Raw genomic sequence first — 24,770 nt, 5'->3', positions numbered from 1 at the left:
CTTCACTGTGACTGCTGATGCAGTTGTTTAATCTTTGTTAAATGTAGGCTTCCAAAGCAGGTGCAGACATTTAGTTGGTTGCGCAAGGCTGGCTATCAAACCATTAGTGCTGAACAAGGGAAGACTCATGAGCGCCCAGCCAAACGTGATAGCTTTGGCTCAGAATTCTATCAGCCCGGGGCATTCAAGATTATTGCAAGTGATGGGACAGAGTGCAAGGAATTTATGACACTCACAAAAAGGGGTAGATAAAAGTCAAGAGCAGAGAATACTTTTACGGGAATTGGATGTTGAAGGATCCAAAGTCATTAGCAGAATTAATATGGGCATAAAGCTCCACACAGCTCGGAAATGCCGCCAAAAATATTTCAAGTGTTTGTTACATCCATTTCTGCTTGCCTTGCTCAGCCTAAGAAATGAGATGCCCAGTAGATATTTTTGTTCTGTTTCTCTTTTTATTTGGCTTAAAAATGTATTCCGTGCAATTATATGATTATATAATCTGCTGTTATTAAAACGAAATCGTTGTTAAGATCTGCTGCTTTGTCTGATCATTGGAGGTCTGTTCTAATCCCTGTCAGAAGTATTTACATAAAGGGAACCAGCTGTGGACTATGGTTCTCTGTGGTGGCTTACATGCCTTGCATGCAGAAATTTCAGTGCACCTTCAGAAGATCTCAAGTAGAAGCAACGAGGAAACTATCTGCTTGAAATGCAGGCCCACTGACAGTATGACTCTTCTGGGCCCGATTATCAGTACTCTGATTCTGGGCTCGGTTATCAGTGATCTGATTCAGCATAAAACCCAAAAGGAGAGGCAAAAGTCTCAGAGTAGCGCTCAAAAATAAAAATACATTATGATATATATGCTCCTTGAAGGACAAAATATTCTTATTCTGGTGGCTACAGCCACACCAGTTTACATAGAGAAATGTTCTGCAAGACAGTGTAGATAATTGGCCTTAGAAGAGAACATCTTCCTGAGGCCTCAGGGCTGTAGAGGGTGGATAGTACCTGAGCAAACAAGAAACTATAAGGTTCCTTGACTCAGGACCAAGCTAAATAAGCCAGTGTGATTAGAGGGGTGAGCTAGGACTTGGGAGGTCACCAAGTTCAAATGCCCACTCAGCCATGAAGCTCATTGGGTGACCTTTGCAGTGGTGATTTGCAGTGGTGGCGGTGCAGTGGCGGCTGAACAACTCTGGGCAATCTCCCCCTCCCCCAAAAAAGCTCACCCCCCATTTTTTGTTGTGGTCCCAAAAAAATAGGGGTCGTCTTATACATGGGGGCATGTTATACATGGAAAAATACAGTGATGTATTTACTTGAAGACAATGGCTGGTTACCTTAGACCTCCTCAATGGTCCACATCATGCATAGGGCTTTAGGGTCTGCTCTTATTTTGGTGCGGAAAAGTCTTCATGGATTTTCTACCAGTAGGTGTAGTCTCTTAATTGAACTGAGTTTAAAACTATATCCATTAACATTTTCACCCATAGCAACCCTATCCTGCAGATTATTTTTTTTTTTTAAAAAAAAAAATTTTATTTATGATGCACACATTTGTTCAAACTTACCTGTAAGGTCTGATCTGTTAAAGTCAAAATCTCCATCAATGCAAATGGGTCAAACCATAGGCTTCAGGCATTTTCTATATATTTTCTCTACTGCTTTTTTTTTTTAAGCACAGGTTTAATAACCAGAAGCATTAGGACAATAGATGTCAACAGGAGTTTTTCTTTGCTTGATTGCCTTCCCTAGTTTACAGCAGGGGACCTTCTTTCTGCTATAAAACAACAGGGAGGGAACCTTATTTCAATGAAAATGCAACCTACTCACAAGAATTCTCAAGGACTAGAACAAATGATTAATTGAGGTCCGCTTTTCATGAAAACAATACTGTATCTTCTAACTGACTATATTAAAACTCCACTTCTGAATTCGCTACAGTAACTTGCCTCCCAATCCCACTGTACTCCAATTTGGACTCTAGTCCTGCTATTTTTTTTCACCGTCATGCACTAATTCCTGAAATTTCTATAGTAAGTTATGAAGATCAACACAGCATGGTTGAGAGAGTAACTAATCGCAGCCCAACTATAATCATGCACTAAATGGGATTAATGAGTAAACCTACTACTTCATGTAATTTTGTGTTTTACTTTGGTTTGCATGGGTCATTAGCATTCGTTCGGAATGTGGCTGTGTTCTTTGATGTGTACTAATAACGTTTCTCGTGGTTACACAGAAGAATGATTTCTAAATAGGCCTGCAATAAGAAAGATGCCATAATTAAATCATAATAATTAACACGGATATTGGATTGCAATTTGGATAATTCACGCTTGGAAACAGGGTTTTGTTCACATTAGGACCGTCAGATGGTTTTGCAAAGCACTTTCAAGGAAAGCTGTGCACAAATGGCCTCTTCAAAATCTCCATCTTATTTGTGAGCAGAGAAATTGGTGGTGGTAGGAGCCATTTCACTGAATTTCTCCAGGAGCAGTAGAAGTTATCCAACAGCATCAATGAGGTGGGGCTCTTCATTATCTGTGGCAATGGTATGGGGTGAATCCAAATCATTCCACAAGGGCAGGGGAACTTCCTCTCTTCTCACCATACATGCCCTACCCAAAACTGCTCCAGAGGATTGGGAGGGCCCCCAGAGCATATTTGGGGTATGTGGGGTGAATAGGGGAGGAGAGAAAGGGAATGTCCCATTGCACACATAAGACGTTTTGCTTGTAGAGTGATTTGCTTGGATACAACCCATAGCTTCCTGTCCAGCACTTTGCACTGTCCACTAGCCCCAGGTCTAGTGTCCTTCTGTGATATTGTGGGTGGCGCTGTGAATAAACCACTGAGCCTCTTGGGCTTGCCAATCAGAAGGTCGGAGGTTCGAATCCCGTCAACAGGGTGAGCTTCCGTTGCTCTGTCCCAGCTCCTGCCAACCTAGCAGTTTAAAGCACACCAGTGCAAGTAGATAAATAGGTACCGCTGTGGCAGGAAGGTAAATGGCATTTCTGTGTGCTCTAGTTTCTGTCACGGTGTTCCGTTGTGCCAGAAGCAGTTTAGTCATGCTGGCCTTATGAGCCGGAAAGCTGTCTGTGGACAAACGCCGGCTCCCTCAGCCTGAAAGCAAGATGAGTGCCACAACCCCATAGTCACCTTTGACTGGACTTAACTGTCCAGGGAGTCCTTTACCTTTTACCTTTTTTACCTTTTGAAGGGAGGAAACTCGCCAGCCCCCACCCTGCCCCCCAGAGGTAGAAAATATTGAAATAAAATTCTGCAAAGTGGCCTGTTTCTAAGAGAAAGAAAAAAATGGGGAGGGTCTTTTGAGAAATTTTGTCTCTGCTCTATGTGAAGTGTTTTAATTCATTTTATTCTAGACCAGAGATGGTCGACGTCTGTATTTTCAGCAACCATTCTAATCTGTGGAGGCTAACCCAAAGATCACAGATATATCCTGGCATACAACCAACATGGCTGGCCAGACTCTGTAATAACATCACCAGCACCTAGCAGCGAGGGCTTCTTAGCCTACAATCCTATAGGCAGTTTCTTAGACCTGAAGCCCACTGAGCCCAATGGCAGTTACGTCTGAATGGGGATGAGGTTCACTGCTTATTTGAGCCTGTTTAGTGCTCATGGTTCCCACCATGCTGGCTTGGTTCATGCCAATGCTTGGTTCACTTTAGCAGTATGTACTGGCTTAGTCTGTTGCGTATACATTGACCGTGAAATCAGCTCTGCTGTCATTAGCCTGTCGAGCTGAAAAGGTAGAGCTGTAGTTCTCTTGATATTCTTATATCATGACTGATGTTGACTCTAATGCAAATCATCTACCCAAGGGGCACACAATAATGACACAGGAAGAATGGTGTGTGTTGACTTCTTTCTACATTGTATATTCTATAATATAATATGCAATTGCTTTAGGGCTGTTGATGTCCCCTCTATAAAATAATAATTACCATCCCTCCATTTGATCTACCTTCTTATTTACATTCTCCCTCCCAGTCCTCTTCATTGGTTTTTGGTGGGGTTTTTTGCCTATAGGGCACAGATATCTAAAAAAAACCCCCAACATTCATCACTCTTCAAGTTAGTGTTTTCTTCTTTGAAGCTTAACCTAAAATTCATACCCCCCTATATTTTATAGAAACAAATTTAGTGGTGCTCAGTTTACACCAGTGATTTAAAAGTCTTGTCTAAACAGAAAAGTGCTAAAAAGCTGGACAGTGTTGCATCCCTATGTTTCCCCCATTTTTAATTAATTTAATTACACTATTTATAACCTGGCTTTCCATAAAGTGTTCACGATGTTGGTTGATAATTTAATTTAAAAAAAACCTATAGCTGAATGAAATGCAAATAGCAGCTTCAAAGAAGAACGGTAGCAGAGAGAGAAGAGTTTAAAGTCTCCCTCCTCTCCCTCACATCCTTTTCCTATGACTGCTCAGACTTCCTTTCTGCTGCTGTTATTCACAAAAAGGGTGCGTGTTGTTTGAATCTGTTAATGCCCTGCTCAACCTGACACACAGTCCAGACAGCTCCAGTTAATGGAACTGGTTGAAGAAGTAAATGTAACTGGAACTGGAACTAGGGTTAGAGTGTGAAAACATGTGCAAAATACTTTGAAATGTGTCCTCTGCATTGACATTGGAAAATATGAAATAAAAGTAGTGTTGAAGAGAGGTAGCATTGGGGGGGGGGGAGGAAATCTACTTCATGCTTGTGCGCTCCTTAATTCATGTTTCCAAAGGGGGGAACATAGTGGAAGATCTAAACGCCAGAACCCGGGGTGAGAAGCTTACGCTGTAGAATGATATGAAGTTTCTTCCTCCCCTTCTCCCCTTCTCACTGTGCAATGTATAATTTAAACATAGCAGTGAATAGCTGAAGCCCTGCACGGTGTGAGAAATCCTCAGGAATAGTCTACGAGGGCATCACTGCAAGATTTTGATTCACGCTGTGCCTTTTAAGATGCTGATTCTGCAGTATGTTCAACTCTTCCCTTTCTGTATACTAATGAAAATACCTGACCAGCCTTCTCCTTCCACAGAATACTTTTACCTGGGGAGAAAGAGAGAGAGAGAGAGAGAGAGAGAGAGAGAGAGAGAGAGAGACAGAGAATGGGATATATCTTTTCAAATAAAGCTCCAGCATTGTGGATTAGTATTCCAGGGGCTCTTCTCGCAAGCTATGCCAATTTTCTTTAATTGTTGTAATGATGAGAATGTTTTCGTTGATCGTTATGGTAGGCTCAGGACAATTCCATTCTGACTTTGCAAAAAGGTGAAATAGCACAAGTAGATTTCATTCAGTTTCGCTATGCAGACGGAAATTGCGTTTCGGTGATTATTGCCATATTTGAGTCAAGCAGAGCCCACGTGGCACCTTGAAGGAAAATGTTCTTGTTAAAAGGCAATAACACAGAAATAAACAAGGAACGATGCTGCAAGCAGAGCGAGGCATTACATCAGCAAATGGGAGCATCCATTTTAAGCATGGAGCTCTGCTCTTCCTGGGTGAGAGATAGAGGAAACTGCACTGGCGCAAGTTGCATGTTGCAAGTTGCAATACACACTGTGCATTGTCACTCACATCTCGCAATGCTGTGCAAGCCAGGGCAGCCTTCTGCAACACTGCACCGGGCCCCCTCAACATTGGGGGTGGCGTGGTCCCCCTTCAAAAAAATATTGAGGGGGCTGAAGACATCTCTGCACCCTAGATTGTTGCGCCTGGCTCCCAGTTTGATGTTTTTGGGATTTATTTGGCATTGATCTGTTGGCAATTATTGAATAGCTAACTGTGTGAGAGGGTGCTTGTGTCTTCAATGTGTTTTGGGAAGAGTGAGGTTGGGTAGGAATGGGGGTGCTTCTTCTGTCCCAGTGACGCTGGGTTGCAACTGGGTGGAGAAGATTCCACCATAAGAGACAGGGTATCAGGTTGCACACCAAGCATGGTTGAGCTCCGAGACCCCAGAGTCTCAAGTTCCTGTTTGCTCTACTCCGATAACACTATCCAGTCTGGCTGTTCAATTATAGAATACCAGGTCAGTTCTTAGCAAGACCTCACTCATCCATGATTTGATGGTGGATGAGGGAATTGGTGAGGCGTTTCTCACTGAGATCTGGGTGGGTGAGCTGGGAGGAGTGGACCTTACCTAGCTTTGTCTGCCCAGGTACTTGATGTATCATGAGCACAGACTAGAATGTGGGGAGGGGGGGGACCCTCATGATCTTTGAATCTTCTATCTTACTCTCAAGGATATCTCTCCATTTGGCAGGTGGCCTTGCGGGCCTCTGGAGAGAGGATGTGGTTGGAGAGGTCCCAAGGGCCAGAGAGAGGGGGGGGGCTTGGACAGCTGCATTTGACCTCTGGGCCTGAAGTTTGCCACCCATGACCTGCTGTAACTTACCCTGCAACTAAACTTCCACAAGTGGAGCAATCTCCCATTGCTTCTCTGATCACCTGCCAACCACAGCTGTATTGTACAACTGGAGTTCTATTTCTTGGATAAAATCAGAACATACCAAGAGCTCTGCTGGATCAAGCCAAAGTTTCAACTCCATACATCCCCTCACATGATGACCTGGGACAGCTCAGTTGGTAGAGCACGAGGCTCTTAATCTCAGGGTTGTAGGTTCAAGCCCCATGTTGGGCAAAAGATTTCTGCGTTGCAGGGGGTTGAATTAGATGACCCTCCTGGTCCCTTCCAGCTCTACAATTCTATGATTCTATGTGCTTTCAAATGAGGATATTAATCTGAACTCTCCTAGAGAGAGAGGATAATAATACAGTGGTCCCTCGACTTACGAAATACTCGACATCCGAATTTTTCGACTTACGAACGAAAAAAGTGGCCACACGCCAATGAATTTTTCGACATCCGAATGGCATTTTAGATACGGTTTATTCGACTTACAAATTTTAGATGCGGTTTCCTCGACTTACGATTTTTTCTTTTTAAAACTGCTTTAATGCATTCCTATGGGGAAATCGCTTTTTCGACTTGCGAACTTTTCGACCTACGAATGTGCTTTCGGAATGGATTAAATTTGTAAGTCCAGGGACCACTGTATGCCACTGCTGTTGCTTTGGGGTAGCTCTAATCACAAGTGGCACAAATGTGTCAGAAAACCCCCCTCCATAGCCAACCTCCACTTAAAAAACATAGTTCTATGCATGTTTACTCAGAAGCAAGACCCACTTTGGTCACTGGGGCATACTCAAATATAAGTATATGATGATGATGATGATTGTTATTATGATGGTGATTGGGTTTGTTAAACATCCTGCACCTCAAGATCCAGGGTGGTCACAATGACCACTCCCCACATCAAATGGGGGGGCGCTTTCTGCATGGTCGCGTGCAGCCCCCCAGATCCCAGTGTGGCTCCTGGTAGTTCGGGCTGGCTTCATCCTCCCCAGGCTGGATACCTGGAGGTCTCCGCCTACCTCAGCCAATCGCCCAATCCCAGGGGATTGGCCAGGTAAGGGGAGGGACCACCCTGCCCACACAACAGGAGGTGAATCTTACCTGTGAAGCGGCAGTCGGCAGGAAGGAACTCTTCAGGCCCAACGGTGTGCACCTCTCAGCCATCGGTAATGATTATTGGCTGAGCGACATTAGGCATGGCCTTCTGGAATGGATGGCGGATGGCAAAGCGTCTTTTCAGGTGTAGGTAGTCTTGGCAGCGAGACCGCGATTTTGCGGCCTTGGGTGACGGTTTCAGGCCTTGGGCGGAATCCTTTAGTCTGTTTTCCTAAATGGGGGGCGTGAAGTGGTGACCCCCCCCCGCGGCTTTGATACCAGGGTTCCCCGTTAAAGGGGTCTTGGGGGGATGCATTGGCCATATGCTGAGAGGTTGTCATTGTTCTTCCTTCCAATGGCAGCGAAACAGGGAACGGGCTCTCTGCTTGAACATATGTTCTCCAGAGCCAGCCCAATCCCCACATATCCTGGATAACCCTGAAGTCTCCCAGATCCCTGGCTGGGGACTGGGAAGGATGAATGCCCAATGACTGAGCCAAGGTCTCCCTACATCTGAATCTTAATAAAGTTGTGGCCAATTTTAATCCCATAGCACGTTGTCTTGTGTCCTTATTCCGCTTGGGGGTCGCCTGGGGGTTGGGGGGACTCTGTCTGTCCACGCAAATATAAAAATCAGTTAAAACAATCTGCAATCCTGCCCACATTCACACACAAGGAATTGGTTTCAGCGTGCCTGGGTTCTTGGGGGACGAAGCTCATTTAAAAGGCTGGCTAGATGCAGATTTAGGAAGCAACAATTTTTTATTGAAAAAGGTTAAAATACTGCTGTCTCGACCCCAAAAGTATTAAAGAGACCTGGAGTTTAGGAGCTGACTTCAAGAAGTGTCCGATCTTCTGCATTCACCTCTTAAATGTCCTGCCTTCTTCTTCTTTTTATTATTATTTGAGCCCATTTACATGCATCCTTTTAAAACATTCTTTACCTGCTGCTTCATTCCCCACTGGAAGTCCTAATCCTTCTCTTTGTGACATGGCAAGGGGCTCCCCTTGCTGTGGAAATAATACAACAGGCAGCAGAATGGTGGTCCTACTGGGTCTTTAGGAAAAAATGACAGGATCAGCCCCAGAAAGAAGTGCCAAGAGCAGCAGCTCTATGATAATTCCTTAGCAGCATGGTCCCTATTTTCATACAAATGGTGCCCTCTGCATAAAAAGGACATTGCTGACAGAAAAAAAGAACTTTTCTGTATGTGTGTGTGGGTGTGCTTGAGATAGAATCTTCCTCGCGTCTGCAGCAAAACCTGTTTTGTTATATGCTTTGAGAGTGCAGAAAACAGACCTTTCTGAAAAGCGGAACCAATAAATATTGAAGGGACACGATTACTGACCTCTTTATGAAGGGGCTCACTGTGACTCGTCATTTGTACTGGCACTTTTAGCTGCTTGTCTCTCTCCCACTCTTTCCGTGCAAGAGAGAAGGGGGAGTTGTGACTAGTCGTGGCTGAGAATCAGGGACTGCTGATCTGCAGAGCAATTCCCCATTTGTTCCATACAAGAGTTCCACTTCATCCAGAAACCTATAATACAGTATCCAAATAACTGTCCTCTCATTCCAGCGTGGTAATGCGACGTTAGATGGCTTACTGAGGTCTAGGAAAACCCAGCCAGGTGTCTATTTGAAGCAGAGGCTTGATATATCTGCAACAGGAATAAAACAAAAAAATGTATTCCAATAAATAAAAATTTTCGTTCCGAAAAACAACAACAGTAAAATGAGGTCCAAACACAGGGGGGGATATATATAGATTATGTCAATGCTTTTTTCTTCTTCTGGGGGCATACCCCTAAACATTTTGTGAATCGTTGTACTTTTGTCCATTTCCTTTATTTATTTTCCTTGATTTGTACTACAAAATGGTGATTTTCTTGAGTCAAAATGAGAGTACCCCTAACCATTTTGTTTAAAGAAAAAAAGCACTGGAATATGCACATGGAATCCAAAGAAGGCTGCCAAATGATGTACTTGGAAAAGGCTATTCCTTTCTCCTTTGTAGGACACTTCCTTTGCATTTGTTCATTTATTGGCATGCTATGTTATGTACCCTAATATTCCATCGATAATGGGAGGTGACTTTAATGCACGTACAGCCTCCAACTGGGATGGGATAATTAAGGCCAAGTGGTGGGTATCCCCCCCTATCCAAAATCTGATTTAATCTCTTTTACATCAAGAAGATCTAAGGATAACAGAGTGAATGAGGCGGGAGTCCTTCTTTATCAATTGGCCATTCGTCTGAATTCCTTTGCATTTGCCATTTTGATTGATGTAAAGCAGATGTGGGGAACCTGTAGCCCTCCAGATGTTGCTGGACTACAACTCCCATCATCCCTGACTACGAATGTAGTTCAGCATTTGTGTCACCCAAAACTTGACACAGTACTCTAGGTGGGTTCTGACCAAGGCAGAATGGAGTGGTACTATTACTTCCCTTGATCTGGATACTATACTTCTGTCGATGTAGCCTAAAATAGCATTCACTCTCTCTTTTGCTTTGAGGAAGCAATAAATAAACCAATGCTTTGTTTAACAGCCAGTCATCATTGTGCCTATGCCTCCGAAGTTAATTCTGAAGATATTAGTAAGGAGTACTGCTGTAGTGAAATATTCTCTCTTCTTTCTGTGGATTTTTTCACCTTGCTGAAAAGTGACATCACATCCTTGAGACTTCGCCCACCCTCATAACAGAAATGAATATATACTTATTGCAAGGGCGGGGCTTTCAAAATGGCCAGCCCGCATTTTGGCATTAACAGATTGCAGTATTTTCTTCAAGAATCAATATTGTGTAGACTTACTCCTGCTTCATATTTTCTGTTAGAAATGACCAATCATTCTGTCATTTGTGTGGAAGACCGGGAGATTTCCACTCCAACCAATATTACATAATGCATTTCTTAGCTTCTGATTTAAGACAGTGCAGATGAAGCATTGAATCTAATTCAGATCTGAGATCTGTATTCGGTTCCCACTTCATCCATGAATGCATTGAGAAGCCTACCTTCAAAAATGTGCTGAGTGACGGGCTCTTTCATATTTTATTTGCTTTATTTTAACAGGATTTATATCCGAAAAAACAGAAACAGTTTACATAAAATATGAAATATACATTAATATTACTGATACAATAAAATGTTAAAAACTAGTTAGCTAACGAATAAAATCAGAATAAAATCAGCTGTTTTAAAAAGTATATCCTGGCACCTTTCAAGTTGCTATGCAGCTTTTTCTGATGATGCCTACCAGTCTGTTGCGTGAAAGTTCAGCATTCCAGATATAGAAGCAGAAATCACATGTTTGCAGCTATTGATATGTGTCTTGAATAAAGCAACTAGTTTCTGAACAGCTTTATCTATGGGAGAAAAGGGCACATTTCCTAGTCAAATTGAGTCTGTCATCCATACACTTGTAGTAAGTCATATAGGTGTGGGTGTGGGTGTGGGTGTGGGTGTGAGAGAGAGAGTTCCAAATTCATCTTGAAAGAGTGACTGATGTTTTGGGAACCTGAGGAACTCATTTAGGCCTATGAAAGTGTCTAGCCAATTTGTCATTAATCTGAGAAAGCTGGATTGATCTGGTGGTGGTGGTGGTGAGCTGAGATCCAGCAACTTTCTAAAATAGCCTATTATGTTCAAAGCTGAAGTGAGATCTAAGTCCAGATCTCATGGCTCCAATTTCTCCATCCAGTGAACCATACTGGCTTAAAATTTAAGTTAAAGGATGCAATAAGGGCTAGTATTGACAGGAGCAAATACCTTTCAGCTGCTCACAAACATCAGAATGGTTGGTAATTTCTTTTTTTTAAAAAAAAAAAATGCAGGTGAGGATGAAGTATAAATGATTGTGAACGTTCATACTCCCTTAGCAGAGGTGCAAAGAGAAGTCCAGCCAGCATCAGGCACTGTTAAGCACAGAACTGCACACTGCAAGACCCACATACCTTTCTTTCTCAAAATAGTAATACAGAGAGGCATTGGTAGCGATGAACTGGAATAAGCTGGAAGCATGGGATAACCAGCCTCATATAACCAACATGCTTAAGTCTAATTAATGCACAAAGGGGTTAAGACCATAAGCTGTCCAACCTGACTTAGCTCATGTTGAGAGGCAATCAAGCCTTTGTTTCCCCAGTCTACCTGAGAAGCTCAACATATGAGGAGGTCTGAACTGGAGCAACCAGCTCAGACCACATGGCTCTCACAAGCCATTCTTTTGTTAATATACCAATAATTTAGGAGATTTCACCACTTGGGAACTAAACGAAGTTTTACTGCCCATGCAACTTTTCTGACAGATGTACGGAACCTGACCTTTGAAGAGTGTGTAGCGAAACCAATTTTTAACATATCTTTTTTCCTATGTTGGGGGAAGAGGCAAGTTATGGAACTCATAAGGGCATATTTTGAAGGTCTAACAGTCTATATTGCTGCATATTTTTGTGATTTTAAATCTCTGCTGGGGTTATCTCACCAAAGATTGCTTGCCCCAAGCCTGGATCTTGGCATCCAGGAATACTCCTTTCTATATATTTATTTTCCCTTGCACCAACAGGAAGGTAGGGACTACTTAACCCTTTCCCTCTCTACTGATTCTGACCAGCTGGCTTGAAGAGCTGAAAGGGAAGACGCAAGCAGATGTAGGGGAACAGGATGTGTGAGGTTTGGAGGACTAGGTAGAAAGGAAGTGGTGGTTATACACCCTAAGAACCCACCAGTGGACCCAGAGGAGGAGAATAAGCAAGCTCTGCAGGTTGCACTGTACCTTTCCGATCTCAGGAAATGCTGATTGCTAAAGAGCCCAGTGCAGCCTCCTCTTTGTGAAGTTTGATTGGGAAGGGGAAATTACAAGAAACATTCCTCTTCCACAAATACAAATGTGAGTCTTAGCTCTGCTATTCAAACACATCTGTCAGGTCCTCCAAGTGCCCCTATTTCCTTTTTTATTAATTTTTTTTAAAATTTGATTTTGAAGAATATAAACATACAACAAAAAAACAGTTAAAAATCCAAATATCGAGATTGCTCTGAATCTCCTGACTTCTCCCCATCCCCTCCATGGGTCCCAATGATAATATGTACAACTGCATATCAATGCTTGTCCAAATTTTTTGTCCTTCCAAATTATCCATACTTTCCGTTACTTTACAAGTGTGGTTAAAATCCTGCTAATGTTTTAACCTGCTTACAATTGTATTGTAAATAAATTATAAACTGTCCCCATTTTTTTAAAGTTCTTGTTCTCTTGATATCTGAGCTTCCTGGTTAATTTTGCCATTTCAGCATAGTCCATCAATTTGGTTTGCCATTCTTCTCTGGTCAGGGTTATTTCTTCCTTCCACCTCCAAGTGCCCCTAATTCCCAAGGATAGTCCCAAATTTACAGAAGTCATCCCGGTTTCTGATTTGATCCTGGAATGTTCTGCTTTTCCTTAGGACGCCCCTGTTTTCATCGGAGAAATGTTGGAAGGTTATGGAGTTGTGCAACCTCTGAGCCAAGGAGATAAGTAACCATACAACCTTTAGAAGACACCTGAAGGCAGCCCTGTACAGGGGAGTGTTTTTTTAATGTTTAGTGTTTTATTATGTTTTTATATATGTGGGAAGCCACCCAGAGTAGCTGGGGCAACCCAGTCAGATTACATCCCTATTTTCATTGGAAAAATGTTGGCGGGTATGATATGTAACCAAAATAAGAAGGGAAACGGAGAATTCTGTGTAAGGCCCAGGTGGCAACTTACAGCACAACCTTAACCATTCTGAGTCTACTAAGAATTCAACGGGGTAAGTGGGGTTAGGATTGCAGCTTTAGTTCTCAAACCTCAACAGCAGTTGTGGCAAACCTTTGGCCCTCCAGATGTTGGTAAACTACGACTCCCATCAGCCCCAGTAAGCATGGCCAATGCCCAGAGATGATAGCAGTTGTAGTTCAGCAAAGCATTCAGAGGGTTAAAGGTTCCCTACAGCCACTATACAACTCTTTTCAACAAGGTTAGCACTGAAGTAATGGTATGGATCTGAAGATTAGCAAACCAGAGTGACTGAGATGCTGTTGGTATTATTAGCAGGAGATAAATGTCACAGGGTATCAGGGCGGCTCCAAATGTTAAATATTGTTTCGGGGGGAAATGTGTTTTACTATTTACACACATGCTGACAGTTCATTTTCAGGCTGGAGCACTTCTTCCCGGCACACTGCAGCTTCAATCTCCCTACTGTGAAATTTCAGACAGCTCAAATGCCGAGTCCTTGGCAGCCCTATTAATATTTATACATTCCATACACATCCCGGTCAAAGCATATAAGTTGCAGATCTTTCTGATTTGGAAGGTATTAAGATTCATGACCCCTTTAGCTATTTACTCTGTGGTCTAGGCGCCTTTGCCATCAGCTTACAAATCATTACTGTTCAAATATTGCCCTGAACTGTGTCCATTTGTAGTCCATCAAAGAGCAGTTAAGATCTTTAATGCATTCATTTATCTCTGAGACACAGGTTATTAGGAGAGACAACCCCAGAGATGGAATAGAAGACCTACTTTCCTTTTAATTCTGGATTAATGACTGTTTGTTTGAAGGCACCCCGCCCCCTCTGATTAAGAAATAATACCCAATGATTTTCCTCCCTCAAATTGCATTTGAAGATTAATGTTCCATTGTTCAGTGGGGTGGTGTTCCAATGTTCAGTGGGGTGAACCCCTGCAGAAAATTAGCTTTTTAAAAGTGTTTATGAAAATGCAGTTCAGCATATTGCATATTTTGCAGAGAAAGAAAGGGGAGCCTTTGTGTTATGTTTTTCACACTTTTTAAATAGTGTGCTAAAGCTGGCCACTTCTTTTCTGAACGAGAAATAGTTGCAGGACAATGATGTGGAATGTGCTCACAATCCAAATTAGGCCTCCTTTTCAGTTTCCTGCTAAACTTCATCTCTACCCCTGCCACTAAATACTGTAGTAGTAAGACAAGGGGTGATTTTTCAGCAGCAAATGGTGTCCAACCCTTCTCTGGATTGGGAGCAAGTTGCAGATCAGTGAGTTGCATCCGACAAAGTTCTGCTTAGAACAGACCCACTGAAATTAATAGTCAAGGAGCGGACAAGGAGAAGAGGTTGTTAGCAGGTCAGAGAACAAGAGTGAAACACTTGGCTGACTTACTGTTAGTTTCATTATTAAGGAAGAAGAATAGAGAACACATGGAGATTGCTAAGGGTTGCTCCTTAGTAAACTGCTCTTAATGAAGCAGTTGTCCGGACTGGCTTGTAACTTCCCCTTCAATCTCCAGCTCTCTGTGTCTACGGCAAGCTCCAGGGACCCTCTCTGTGTCTGCCTGGCTCTCTGCTCGGCAACATGCAATAGACGCCTCGTTCTGGGAGTGGGTGGGGGGGCTTGCAGGCTGTCAGCAGAGAAGCTGTCAGCGTGGCTCTGTAGTAGAACTGCCAAGTCTGATTCCCTGTGCTGGGGCACCTGCCAGTTTCCTCCTCTTTATCAAGCTCCTAGCCTCCAGTACTTTCCAGCTCTTCCTCTCCTCTCCTCTAGTTTCCCACCACCAGGGTCCAGGGCTTTCCCTGGGGGTCTCTTGGTCTGGCAGCTGCTCCTCTTCCTCCTCATCCACCCAGTCCCTGACACTGCCCATTCCACAAACAGGGACTCCAGCCATTTACCAGGTTCATTCATCAGTTCACCACATGTTGCCTGGGATTATGGAACTGCCATTCAGATTTTTTTTTTCCAAACACTGCCCACATTTACATGTTGCGTGTTTAGACCTTTAAACCTCCCCCTTAAATAAATTCAGTCAAGACTCAAATTTTGATTTGGTTTTTGGCAGAATTTAGGCAACAACTTTATTGATTACAGGAAGTGAGTGGTTGCATAGGCTCTGGTTCGACTAGCTCCCTGCACCCTTGCAGGTAGTGCTGACCCAGGGCACCAGCATAGGTCAGCCTAGGGTGAATACCCGGAATAGTGGAAAGCCGGGGACATGCTAGTCCACCACCCAGATGTCCCCCTGGACTCAGGCACAGGCACAACCCCTTTCAGGGTTGACCAAACCATTGAGTCCCTGGATTCCTTTAATGGAATACCCTTCACATAGGGATGGTGAGAGTGTGCTTCCATCCCTATCACCTGAACCAGAGCCTATCCACAACCTTACAAGTTGTGACGATTTGCTATGCAGCAGGCGAAACCCAAATGGCAACAGCCAATCAGCCAAGTGGGGAAAATTCCTGCCGTTCCCCTGTCCCAATGACAGACGACACACGATGGCATAGCAATGTCAAGCGCACAAGCCCTAAATATAGGGAGATGTGGGCAGGTGTTCCGATGCACTGGTCAAAAGAGGAAGCTCTGGGTCACGTGCATGGGCTTATATAGGTCCCTTGATCCATTTGGCTAGCATCCCATTGGCCTGATTAAACCCAGCATCAAGGGACCTACCAATAGGGTGTTGTGGCTATCCAATCGTACCCACCCACAACACTGGGTTTGGTTGCCAGGTCTCAAGGCAACACGTGCCCTCTTTGAGGGAGGACACGATTTAACCTCTGAGGCAGGGGTTGTATTATATGGGTGGTATGACATTAAAACCAGTGTTTAGATGCACGCTCAGCCTCCACAGTGCTTTTTTGATTGTGTTTCAAGGTACAGCATGAAAAGCGACTCTCAGAGAAGCTATCACACCACGCATGAAGAAAGGGAGGGAAAAACATAATCAGTACTCATGAGAAACTCACTGCAAGAGAAGAGCACAGGTCATAAAGAACAATAAAAATAAAATATAATGGTGGGAGGGATACAAAGCTTTCGCTTCTGAATGCAATGGCTTAGACCAGGCTAGTTAGCTTTTCATCCCCTTTTTCCACTCTCCAAAAAAGATAAGCAAGTTCTGCGTTCCATTGTTTGCAACTTTTTTTCCAATTACAAACTCCCTACTGCTGCGGCTTAAGAACAACAAGAGCTGTCCACATTCACTTTAAAATAGTCATTTTTTTTTTCATCAGGCGAAACAAAAAGAACCCTCTTGTGCTCAGAAAGCATTTTAAAGTCAAAATAATTGATACCCAAAAACCAGACTGAATACAGATGTGATAGTATCATCCAGGTAGCAACAAACAAAGGCAGGGGAGCCGTTTCTCTTTTGTTCAAACGGATGGGTAACAATAAAGGGAAAATGATTGCGCTGCGACAAGGCAAAGAGCTTTTGAATTCAAGATCTAGCTTTTCATTTGATCAAAACAGTTCTTCACAATGCCCTCTGCTAATCCCTGGCTTCTTCTGAATAAACAGGGTGATCCCTTTCCCCCGCTCCCCTTAGAATAAATCATTAATCAGAAAAAACCCTTTGCAGGCCTTATATTGTTATTTAGAGGGAGGAGTGCATGTAAATGGGAGCATCTCCCAACTATTTTGAGACAGCCAGTGTTTGATGACTAAATTAAATGGGCTGAGTGACCCTGCGGTTCCAGTACATGGGGAGACTGGTACTCCAGGCCTGATGCCATTTGTAACACAGGCTACATTCCATATATTGAAAGCACTCTTTAAACAGTCACATACCCTCCAGCATGTTACCACCGATGAAAACAGGGACTTCCTATTCAATAATACCCCACATTCTCCATAATGGACTCCACATTATAAGGAATCAGAATTATTTCAAGGCTATGGAATTTTTTTTGGCTTGTTTATGGCTTGTTTAGCAAGGGTTGTCGTGAAGATGACACCAGCTGTAGCATCTTGAAGTGATGGTTGGAAATAGATTTAGTTTTAGTACATGAATCGAACCCTCCCGGTGGTTGCCTACAATTTTCAGCGATTGTACAAAGAAGAGAGAGAGAGAGAGAGAGAGAGAGAGAGAGAGAGAGAGAGAGAGAGAGAGAGAGAAGGGTGTGGAAGTTGTTGTGGAGTAAGCAGACATTTCTTGCATGCAAAATACGCTGCAGACAACACAAAGCATTTACCGGTATATATGCTTATTGATACCATAGCTGCAATTCTTTGCTTGGAAAAATGTATTCTTTTATTTTTAAATGTGTACGGGATATTAATCAGGTTGGCCTGCTCCTGTCCCCCAAAGTTAATGAAAAACTGAATGCATCTTTAATAGCTTTAGAATTCAGTCACAATATTATGGGTGTCTTTGTTTGTTACTTTATTCACAGGCTACAGTATCACCTTGAATGTACTGTAATGAAACTTACCACACTCATAAAGCACAGCCTCTCTCTCTCTCTCTCCCTCCCCCCCCCCCCTAATTCCTGGAAGGAATCCAGTCATAAGAAAATATTTGTACTATAATAAGACAGTAAGAGATTCTGATTTGCCTTTTGTTTTCATTCTCACCTCAGTGTCACCAGGTAACTTCTTCCAAGTGTTTCCATTGCCTGTATGGGTTCCTTGATTCTTCAATATTGATGCGGGGTTGTTCATACTCCTTTGACCCATTTTAACAGGACTTCCTCCCTACATTAAGGTTACCAGACATCCCCATACAAATCAGTCCCCATACAAAATCCACTGAAGTTGAAATGTGTCCCCGGATTCATTGGAAAAAATCTGGTAACCCTACCCTACGTAAGAAACAGAGATAGCTTTATTTTGCATTTAGAGGAAAAAATAGCATCTGCCAGTTGTGGCCCAATGGCCATACCTGCAGTTATGACATATTTTAATATTCAAAAAAGATTGCACTAAAAAATAAATCCAACCTTTGAACTGAAAGAGAAGATGAGCCAATTTGGGAGCTAATTTGAAATAAAATTAATGATGTCAGCTATTTCTGTTATTTCAAAGTTTTTCATAACATAGGCATTCCTCTGAAAGAAGGAATTGCGCTTAGAGAGAGAGAGAGAGAGAGAGAGAGAAGCCCTTGTAAATGGAGGCCTAAAGTGTTAAGTCCAAATTTAGATTGGAAGTTGAATACTTCTTGTTTTCAAAGCAAGGAAGCTCTGTTTACTTGGCTACCTTTTTACGGTCCTATTACATTAAAGAGGTTTTGCTGTTTAAACTGTAATTTCACAGTCAATTAATCCACGGCAAACTGCAGGCTTGTGTCTTTAGAGCCTTAAGATGAATACAAGTCACTACGCAGGCCTATCTCGATTGTAAACCTCCAGGCAAGGGGCTTGCGCATTTAATTCGTGTACAGTACCTAGTATATTTTAGGCATCTCAGTAAATAATTGAGGTTTATGGTGTATGGCAATTTATCATGAGCTGCACAGCAGCTAAAGAATAAGGCACCTCTGCATGTGGATGATTGCGCTTGATGCAATTTCTACATGCACACGCGTGCTGCATATAGAAGCCCCCTTCCCCGACATTGCCAATCACCTGTGGGGCAAGGGGAACTGAACCCCGTCTTGCCTCCAAGTGCAGTCAAAACTAATGGTGTCCACTGTCTGCTCAGTAAATTAGTGTATTGCAGTTGGTGAGCATAAAACTCACTCCTGTATGTGTGGCTGGAAGGCAAAAGAAGCAATGCCCTGTCCAGGGCATTGCTAAACATTTTGTGAATCAAAGTTTGGCCTCATTGAGGGGCAGTATTTCAATATGAGTAGGAAAATGAGAGTAGCCTTAAAAAAAATTTTTTTTAAGGGAAAAAGCACTGGTCCTGTCACTGTTAGCATGTTGGAACATACCCTCCAACAACATCTCTGATGAAACAAAATAAAATAAAAATTCCTTCCAGTAGCACCTTAGAGACCAACTAAGTTTGTGCTTGGTATGAGCTTTCGTGTGCATGCACACTTGTTCAGGGATGTCCTATTCTATTATTATTATTATTATTATTATTATTATTATTATTATTATTATTATTATTATTTTACCCAGCCACTCTAGGCAGCTTCCAACATAATCAAACATAAAAACACAATACAATATGAAACATAAAAAACCTTCCCTATACAGGTGTGATTAATCACCCACCTCGAAAAGTGTAGTCAGGATGGGAATGTTCAGGAACTCAAGCAAAACCAATTTCCATGAAAACATACAAGAACTTTATGAAAAACAAAACCCTGTAAAGAGGAAAAGCTTCAAGCAATTACACAAATTAAGACTGCTCAGGGGCTAAAAAAATAACAAAACTTATTTTAGCTAGCTGGCTGACATTTACACATAAATCTTAGCAGGCCGAGTGGCAAAGCAAAACACCTTCTAAGGTCCAAACAGGCAACCTGCTAGCCTCTGCCCAGGTTTTTAAGGGAATGCTGACTATGGGCATTTCACCCCTTCCGCCCAACAAAATCAGTACCTGCTCCCATAACATGTCTTTGACTCTGGCCTTGAGATTTTAATGAGAGGCATCTGTGTTTAGGCTCGTTATTCCAGGAATTCTAACAAAATTCCCACGCAACCCACAAGCTCAGGGGACTATATCACCACAACAGGGCTACCTTCAGGTGTCTTCAGGTTGTATAGTTATTTATCTCCTTGGCACTGGGGGTGGGTCCCATAACTCCATACCCTCTAATGAAAATAGGGGCGTCCTAAGGAAAAGTGGGGCATTCTGGGATCACCGTCACTGCCTCATCTATGGGATCACAAAGAATGGCACCATAACATGTCAAAAGTTGCAGTGAATTTGGCTATTTCATTGTGCCTTATGCCTAGATCTAGCTTCACTTATAGGCCTTCTTTAAAACAAGGGTCTATGAACAACACAAAGAGTTAGAAAGTATGATTTTTGAAACAACAGTGGGATCTTAGCTCTGCCCAAGGCAGGATGGAGAACAGCAACAACCGGGAAAAGATAGACATAATATTTTACAAGGACAGGAAGAAACATCACGGACAGAATAATGGCCACACACAGGAAAAACAAGGAGATAGTTTGAGTGCCTCACCTATGGTTTTATAAACCATTTAATGTGTCAATATGAATGGAAGTTGTTAATACTGCAGTTGCTGTATAATAAATTGTTATTTTGACCGGAGTATAATTGAAATTAATAAGATTTTGAAACACAGAAATAAAGTAAATCATCAAACCATTATATAGTTTGGTATTTGACTGATTGGTATTAGTAATTGTATTATAATTTGGCATTGTTATAATGGAGCTATTATTGGATTATTGTAATTGAAAACGAATACACATTATTATAAAAAAAGAGTTAGAAAATATGGAGACATCTCAAAGAACACCATGCTGAATAGGCTTTAGTCTGTTGTCTAACTGAAACAACTGCAGCTCCCTTCCCCTATATTTAATGAGCATTAGGCATATTACTTTCACTGACAAAGGTCAGGAAATGCAGGTTTTAATTGGGTTTCTAATGGAGATGTGATCCGTCCATTTGCAAAGGAATCACAGCTGGATTGGATATTGCATTTTAATGTAAACTTTATATACCTGCTGATGTTCATCATATAAATAGAATGTCTGGAAATGCCACAGCATGCCGGGAAACTATTAAATAGTTTATAAAACCTTGGTCAGTGTTGTGTTTGAAAAGAAACATTTGAATGTTAGATGTAACAAAAAAAGGTTTTTTATTTTTTAAAAAAATAAGAGAGAAAAGTGTCCACCCATTTAAGCAGGGAAATGCCAATGCAAAGAATTTTCAGATGCAACATCATTTCTGAAACATAATCTCTCTTTTTTAAAAATGTAGCCTGCAAAAATTTCCCTTAAAACTAAGGAACTGTTTCAACCCCAGGGGCCACATTCCTTTCTAGGCCTCATTCTGAGGGCCGTGTCAGAGGTGGGCAGAGCCAGAGACAAAAGTGGGCGGAGCAACAAATGTAAATTATAAGTTTTGCCTAGTAGGTAAGTTTCTGCACACGCACTCACTCAACTCTATCCTCAATCTAGGCAAGCAAGAACTATTTTCAGAGTTCGAAGATACATTTGAACCCGGCAAAAGCCCATAGGGGCAAAGCAGGACCAACGAGTGGCGTGGGCTAAGGAGAATAGTTGTGCCCTGGAAAGAGTTAACAGGGCCAGATACAGAGGGCTGGAGCAGAGGCAGATTCAAGGGAGTGTGACTGGTTCGCCTGCACTGTTGCAAATATTAGCATTGTACTGTTTGAAGCTACTGGAAGCGTGAGAACTGACTCCTTTTGGAAGAAATCATTGTCCAGGCCCTTTTACTCTTTGAAACAAAACGTAAGCATCAAAGATACACCCCAAACAACCATGAAACACCTTGTGCAGTCCAGCACAGGTTCAGCATCTTAAAAATATGAAATAATTCAAACATACCTATAAGCAAAGGTCTCTCCTTCTCTTTAACAGCATCCATTTCCCTGGAGCTGTTTTTCCTTAGAGCTTCTGTTCCCTGTAGCGTTCAGAGGAAGACTAACATGAACCACCCTTTCAAGATGGTGAATTCTCAACTCAACACCTTCATCACATGATCCAAGGTTCACTCTCAGCACTGAGTAGAAAAAAAACAATCAACAGGTAATCGTTAACCCATTTAGGAGCCTAGAGTCTCTTAGAAAAACTACTCTGAAAAAAAAACTCCCGTGTTAGCAATACACTTTTATCCATTTCCATTTAAACCTTCATTTTCATTTCTGTGTCAATTAAACTGCTTATATTTATCACTCACTGGGCGCTGAGTTGAGAGAGTGCCACAACAATGATATCGAATGATAGTTACAGATGGGTAGCCGTGTTGGTCTGCCATAGTCAAAACAAAATAAAATAAAAAATTCTTTCCAGTAGCACCTTAGAGACCAACTAAGTTTGTTCTTGGTACAGTGGTACCTCGCAAGACGAATGCCTCGCACAACGAAAAACTCGCTAGACAAAAGGCATTCGCTAACGAAAGGGTGACTCGCAAGACGAATTTTTCTATGGTCGTGCTTCGCAAGATGAAAATTTCAATGCATTCCTATGGGAATTAAATTCCTATGCATTCCTATGGCCGTGCTTCGCAAGACGAATTTTTCGCAATACGAAACAACTTGCGGAACGAATTAATTTCGTCTTGCAAGGCACCACTGTATGAGCTTTCGTGTGCATGCATACTTCTTCGAATGATAGGTGAGAGGTGGGGGGTGCCAAATTTTGGAGTCACACAAGGCGCTGTTGAAATTTCACCTCAGGCTCCTCACTCCCATATCAATGATATGATTCCATCTCCGAAGGCGATTGAAAACTTTGCCTTGCTTTATGGTGGATTAATGCTGTTCCTGGAGGAGATCAAACAATAATTTAAGAGTGTAGACATTCATCATTTTAAATAGCCCCGTGATAACTGCTGGAGGGATCACATTAAGCTGTCCTATTTGCTTGAGGAACAAACACTCAACATGATTGGAATCAAGAATACCACATAGGTGGTCATGGTACCATATGGCCACCAGTGTGACAGATTCAGGTGGTGGCTATTCCAGCTGAAATAATGTGAAATGAAACATTGCGATGGGAAATGCTCCTGTAATGATTTTCCAGGCCTATCCCAACGATTAATATCATTGGAGCAGGTCTTGAAAACCCTGAGCCAATTCTCCACCCATGGGTCTTTTACTGTAAATATTTATCGCTCGTGTAACCAGTAGATCTTATTTACATAGAAAGAGCAGTCTGATACAGTTCCTTACATTTTTATGAGGCTTTTGTTTCTCTCGTAACTAAAATTAAATACACAATAATTCAATGGCAAATATTAGATTTACAAATTAGGTTTCAGCAAATGATTCATTAGATGACATGAAATATACAACCAGCAGCTTTACTCAAACTTCCTTTAAGCATTAGGACTCCTGTTGTAAATTGTAGCTGACCGTTGGTTTATGGGAAAAGTAAATTGAATTTGTTCCTATATCTAATGAAGAATGAAGTTCATTGCAATAAAAGTAATAAAGGTGGTGATATTAGAAAACAGAACCCAACTTTTAACACGCTTGAAAATTAAACTTTTGAAGATACTATAGTGTCAGAAGCAAACAAGCTTCATTTGAAAGCCTTCTCGGTATTTCCAAATAGAGTAACTTTCCTGCAAAAGTTTCAACTTTTGCTACGGGCTTGGAAGCAACTGGAAGCAGATGTGAAAGCTGTGTTTTGAACAAGTGCTCTTACAGCGCTGAAAGCAAGGTGGGTTAGAGTGAAGAAGTGGGGGTAAAGCTCAAAAACAGCTTTTTCCTTTGCAACCATGGTGGTCCCACAGAAGAAGAAACACAAGCAAATTCAATAAATAAGTAAAACAGATCTCTCACAAATTGGTCCAGTCTGCTGCAGCACTGCAGCCACTGCTATGCAAGATTTATCACAGCTGAAAGCAGCCTCTGTGGGCTTGTGATCTCCTTCATTTCCCTGCATGTTCCCTTCAGTTCCCTGCGACTCCAACGTATGTGTGAAACACTCTGATTGTGAGTCCTCAACCTGAGTTGTGAAGCTTCCCAGATTGTGAACACTTCGTGAGTTGAGGAAGGGAGTGGGATTGCACATGCCATCCATGCCCCCCGACCTTTCGGCAGATATATTTGAAGCATAAGCAACACATGTTGAAAGCACACGACTCAGTGCCGGATTTACGTATAAGCTAAACAAGCTATAGCTTAGGGCCCCACTCTCTTGGGGGCCCCAAAAAAATTTAAAGAGGAAAAAAAACTGGATGTACATTTCCAAAATATAAGATAAAAAATTAAAAAACCTACATAGAGCAACAGTGTTTTGTGTTGTGTAGGTCCATAAATTAGCATATATTCAACAAAAAAAAACAGCGACAATTTGTTGTTGACAAAGGACAGCTGGACATATGAAGGGCCCCATTAGCTAAGGGCCTCATCAAACCTAAATCCGGCCCTGACATGACTCACCCCCCAAAAAAAAAGACTCCTGGGAGCTGTAGTTTCTTAAGGATGCTTGGGATTGTAGCTCTGTGAGGTAGAAGCTACAGCTCCCAGAATTCTTTGGGGGAAGTCGTGTGCTTTCAACGTGTGTCGGACGTGATCCAACTGTATGGTGAGGATCTGCCCTTTGTGTTTGACACGAATGAGACGGGCCTCCACCACGTACTGACTGAAGCTTTAAGAAACTTAAGATTCAGGGCCCCTAATCCCAGAGGATTGCTTAAACATTTTGGGTCTCGTAGACCCAATCTGAGTCACACTGAACTGAGTCAAATGGATTATTATTTTGTTGTTGTTGTATATATTTCAACAATCCCGGAGTTTGAGAGCACAGATGTCGTAAAGGTACGCTGATCTGTCATGGAACAACCCTGTTGAAGAAGAGAACAGTGGTTACCCAGAC

The sequence above is a fragment of the Lacerta agilis genome, chromosome 10, assembly GCF_009819535.1.
Source record: "Lacerta agilis isolate rLacAgi1 chromosome 10, rLacAgi1.pri, whole genome shotgun sequence".
Lineage (NCBI taxonomy): Eukaryota > Metazoa > Chordata > Lepidosauria > Squamata > Lacertidae > Lacerta > Lacerta agilis.
This window is presented reverse-complemented; position numbering follows the sequence as displayed.